Consider the following 6,000-nt stretch of genomic DNA (forward strand, 5'->3'; position numbering starts at 1 on the left):
ATATACTGTATTCTTACAATTAAGTAACCTAGAGAAAAGAAAATGTTATGAAGAAAACCATGAGTAATGTAAAAAAAATCTGCATATATCACACTATTTAAACCTGTGCTGTTCAAGGGCCGACTGTATTTTAAAAGGCTTACTGAATCAGATCAGGTATAATATTCCAATATTTTATGATTTGTTTTATAACGTCAGTGTTGTTAGTAAAAATCAACTCAGAGTCGTAATAAATTGAGCATAGGCTTCCTGTTCCCACAGGGATGGTTAATCTGGCTATTCTACTGTGGAACATTCCATGTGCATGTAGGAAAATACTATACGACTGGTTGGAATAATTTGATTACTGTATGTTCACCAACTGGAAAGTCTAGTCATAATATCCTTTTTGTCTTCATTTTGTCCCTTGCTAAGCAATTCATGAAGCTAATCAAGCTGAATCAAATCTTTCTGGAAGGCAGAAGTCTTGCAAACTGTCTCTGACACCATCTGCTGCACAGAGAAAGGAAATATGGTGTACTAATTGGTATGTTACGAAATAGCCAAGGGACTGAATTGTGGTGGTTTTGGAGTCAGTGGATTTCTGTGAGATCTCAAATTCTGACAGATGCTAGAGAGTGTGCAGTGTCTGGCCCTAGAAGTATGTAGAGAACTTCTTTCCTGAAGCTTGACTTGCCTCTCTCTGCCTTTGTGATCATCCAGGCAAAAGAACAAAAGTAGATTTCTTTTGGGTAGTTATATACATCTCAAATTTTAAACTAAACAAATACACATTCACTGAAACCATATCCAAAGAATACAGAATTGCATATTGAAGTATTTTCTGGTTCTTTGCAGACAGTCACTATGAAAAATTATTTGTTTTGGTCTTTGCGTTCAATTTTGAAGATTTTCACAAAAGTCCGGTGACATTTGTTCTTTGTTCATCTTTGGGAATGTTATTGAATATTGCTTGGGAGCTCTGTGTGGGAAAGCAGGTCCTCTTGACAAATGAGTTTAACCACAGGGTGATTGCATATGACAAGCTGGAATTTTCACTTTGGCAACCTCCAGTATCAATACCTGGAGAATGTTTCCCTCCTGAAGTCATTTGGGCCCTTGCCTAAAGAGTGTAATTCTGTATATCAGCCTTCTTAAAATTGGACTAGAGGAATGGAGTCAGGGTCTTAGCATTCAATATGCAGATTTCTCCTGAATCCCCAGATTCCAATCTTGAGACACAACCCCTCTTTCAAGCCAAATGTTCTTGAGGTCCTGAGTTTAGATCCTCTCCGTTTAATTTATTCAGGGTAAACCTTCCATCTCTGAGGTGATGTTGGGCATTCTGACTGTGGGGTAGCTTTTGGGCTGTGTAGGGAGAGGCGGAGTTCTGACACTTTGAATTTTCCTCTCGTGCCTCATCCTTACCTTCTATGGTATCCTGTGGGTCTATGACCCTTCAAGTGGAGTGGAATAAGGAGTTTGCTCCCAAGTTTCTCTGAAAAATCATGTTTTGTGGACTGAAGAAATTACAAATTGTTTCACATGATGTAACCAATATGGGAAAACATATAAACAAAAAACCAAAAAAAAAAAAAGTGGCTAAAGTGTAACCTTCATCATGTACTAGTGACACACTTATTAATATTAACCTCTGACTGTCAAGTGTGTATTTTAAAGAAATATTTTCACTTAATGATGATAGCCAGTATTTGGGTATTTTGCTGTTGCCCATGTTATGTTGCTCCTTCTTCAGGAGAAATGTTCTTTAAGTTGATTTGAGTACAAAATTGTATAACACATGACACTTTGCTAATGAATTTATATCTGGCTCAGGTTTTTCTTATGGTGACAGTTATTAGAAGAAGGTAAAACTTTAATGGTATATTATTCTCAGCAAAATATTAGAATATTGTTTGGGAACTTGTTATTACTAGAACAACAAAATGATCCCTTTAATAGACTATAAAATTGGTTTGATAGTATAGAGTTTCCATAAGAGTAGGGTGAGTTTGCACACCACACTGACACTCTATCTAAATCAGCACACATCCAGCAGGAGATGTAAGCAGACACTGGAAAATTCTCATTTGAACCAGAGTTATAGACAAGTTATATTTCTTGTGCATATTAGTAATATGTATTATCCATTCTAAAAACAACAGAAATATCATATAATTTATAGAAGGAAGATGGATCAATATATTTTGTATTCTACTAAATCTTTGAGCAAGCTTAAACAATTTAATTTTTTTCTCTTCTAAAAATTTATTATTGAAGTGTAGTCGACATACAATATTATATTAGTTTCAGGCATACAACATATTAATTCAACAATTCTATGCAGTGCTCACCATGATAAGTATAGTCACCATCTTTCACCATCCAGTACTATTACAGTATTATTGACTATATTCCCTATGTTCTACTTATCTTTTGACTTATTTATTTTATAACATAATTATTTTTTCTGTCTGAATAAACCTTCCTCTAAAGTAAGTAGGATGAGCAGATATAAGTAAAGCTATCTTATTTTGAGGAAAAGTCTTTAGTCATTATTTGAATTTGTTGTTTACCAAGAAGTTTACCAAAATAAAGAATCAGTACTTACATCTATGTGCTCATTTTGGCTTTTATTAAAAAACTTTTGAAGTCAACACAAAAAACACCAGATGTGTCCGGGGATGCAGCCTCTGAGAAGGTAGACTCAGGCTCTGTATTTTTTTTCCTATTGCTGCCATAATAAATTATTTCAAATTTAGAGGCTTAAAACAACCCAAATTTATTATGCTACGTTCTGTAAAAGTCCTAGACTGGTCTCACTAAGCTAAAATCTAGGTGTCTCCAGGGCTGAGTTCCTTTTTTGAGGTTTAGTTGAGAATCTATTTTCCTGTCCTTTTCAGATTCTCATGCCTGCCTGAATTTCTTGGTTAGGACTCCTTCCTCCATTTTTAAAGACAGCAGCATCTCTTGAATCTTGCTTCTATTGATATATCTTTTTGTGACAGGAAAGATTCTCTCCTTTTAAAGATTATATAGTTAGTTTGGGACAACCTGAATAATTCAAGGTAATATCCCATTGTTGAGGTCCTTAAACTTAACTACATCTTAAAGACCCTTTGCCATGTAAAGGAACACATTAAAAATTTCTGGGGATTATGGCGTGAATATCTTTAGAGGTCATTATTTTCCCTATCACATACTATCACCTTGAGTTCTCTGGCAAAACAGGGATGCAGACCCTTTTCTCAATATAATCTCATTTCTGCAGCATAGTTCCTATATTATTTTGCTGGGGGGATTGTCACCATACCATAAGAGCTATTGTATTTCTTTTTCATGAATTTGGCAAATACACAATTTCTATTGTGTTCCAGACACTGTAGTAGTTACTGAGGAAATAAAAACAAAAGACAGAGCCTCTGTTCTCAAGGACCTTACAGGGGATAAAAAGACAATTGCACAATGTCATAGGGGTAAGCACAAAGTGCCATGGGATCTCATGGAGTGCCCACTATAGCCTTGAAATTTCAGGCAAGATGTCCCATAGAGAATTACATCTAAGCTATAATAAACCCTTCGTGAAGAATGACCATGTGTGGAATTGGAGAGGTATGGGACCTTTAGATTTTTATTTATTTTACAGCTACATTCTGGACAAAATGGTGGTACAAGAAACAAATGAGACTTCTGCCTTCATGGAACTCTAAAGAAATGGATAGTCCAAGACCCGAGGAGTTTAGTGTTCTAATCTAATATATTTAGTAGGGGTGAGACGCTTTATACATCAAAGGTAGAATAAGCAAGTTCAGAGAAAGAGCAGAAAAGAACTGAGGTGGTTAAGAGGTTTGAAAGTCAAGAATGTAAATGTTAGGAAGTGCCCACTTGAAAGACTTATTTTAGATTATAAGAGAGCAAAGGTGTTCCGAACTTGAGGAACTTCACCTTTTAGGGGTGATTTTTTTTTTTAATCTCATGAAAAATGTTCAGTTGTTGATCATTTTGAGTGTTTTTAACCTCAGTTAACCCTTTAAAATGGACTTAGTTTCCAGTAAAGAAGTTACTTTGTGTAGACAGAGTAGAAAGTGTTCTAAAGAAGGAGAAAATACTTTTTACTGAACCTAGTTACCACTTACTTGGATGAAAGGACTAATTTATAAAGCTGATTCATTAGCCTGGTCTTATTTTTTTAAATTATGGTGCTAAACAGTTTATGAACTGACTGCAATGATCACTTATCACTGAAATTCCCAGCAGATGTTTGCAGAATGCTTTCAATTATCCCCAAGAACCCCTTCTCACTCCTTCTTTTTAGAAGAACTGGCAAGTTTCCATTTGTGACAATGTAGATGGACTTAGAGGCTATTATGCTAAGTGCAATAAGACAGAGAAAGACAAATAACATATGATTTCATTTTTGTGAAATATAAAAAACAAAACAAATGAATAAACAGACAAACAAAAAGCAGAAACAGACCCATAAATATAGAGAACAAAGCAATGGTTACCAGGGGGCAAAGGGTGTAGGGGATAGGCAAAATGGGTGAAGGGAGTGGGATCTATAGGCTTCCAGTTTTGAAATGAATAAGTCATGGAGATAAAATGTACAACATAGGAAATATAGTCAATGGAATTGTAATAGAGTTGTATGGTGACAGATGGTAGCCATGGTGAGAATAGCATAATGTATAAACTTGTCTCATCACTATGTTGTATACCTGAAATGAAACTAATTATGTGTCAACTATACTTCAAATAAAAAAAAAAAAACTTGCAAGTTTGGATGATACTACTAACCTGCAAACTCCTGAAGGGACTGTGTGAATTATGGACATGTTAGGAGAATGTTACCAAAATTCATGTAGGGTGCAGGAAGTAACAGCATCTGTGTGAATTTCTGTCTGGAAAGAAAACCCCTATTTTTAGTCCCACTACTCCATGTCTTGCTACATTGCATTCTGTACTGCGTATTTCTTTAAGTCTGGACTTTTGAGTTATTTGTACTATACATCTTCTTCTGGAAAGTATGGATTGGTTCAAAAAATCTAGTGTAACAGCAGTGTTATTGCTTCATCTTATCACAAGATGTTTGTCACTGTCAGATAAAAAACTTCAGTCCTTTTGTATGTTGTGTTAATTATATAAATTAATCTAAATGTCACATGGACAAAAATAAATAGATGAGTAAGTACATTTTAACTAAGAGTGTTAGCAGACAAAAAAAAAGATAGATGTGATTATTAGTAGTTTTGTTGTAAGAACTTGGAATTCTTAAATTTTATTCCATATTGTAATTTAAGAGGATAGGAACTCCAGAATTTTCAAGTGGAATGGGGAGTTCTTTTAATAAAATATGAAGAACATGCATGTTATTATAGTATAAAGATTTGCAATTATGCCTTGATTGCAGCTAAGGGATTACATGTTTTTAATGAAGTGCACATTGTCAGTGTGCAAAGCAATAAATGAAAAAAGTTACAGAACAGAAAATTTAATATATATGATAATACACATAAATCTATTAGAGAAAGAAAAGCAGAATTAATTATAATTCAGTACCCAGAGGGTGAATAAAAATGGTAAAGAATTATGAAATAAAAAATTCATTTTGTAATTAGTTTAGCATAGTAAAATTAGAAAAGAAGTAAGTTTTTTAAAGGTCCTGATAACTTATAAAATATTTCATGAAAGGAGAGCAGGAAAAATGTTAATTATAAGTGGTACCTAAAAGAGGAAAAATCTATTCTATCTTGAAATAACAATGATTAAGTTTCTAATTAATTCGTGGTTTCATTCTGAAAACTAATCACAACAATGTTTTGAATATTCTAAATATTCAAGTAAAATGCAAAGATATGCTTAAAGCATTTGTGAAGCTCAAATGGTTTTGAACACCAGTAATTCTCTCCAAGGCATTTTGGAAAAGCGACATGAAGTTAAACTTTTTCTTCCTTTGGGATTGCTCAACATGGTTATTAATATTTGTGAGAGTTCTGATGGCCTATTTGTCTATATATCAAT

This window comes from Ursus arctos, unplaced genomic scaffold (genome assembly GCF_023065955.2).
Source record: "Ursus arctos isolate Adak ecotype North America unplaced genomic scaffold, UrsArc2.0 scaffold_37, whole genome shotgun sequence".
Taxonomy (NCBI): Eukaryota; Metazoa; Chordata; class Mammalia; order Carnivora; family Ursidae; genus Ursus; species Ursus arctos.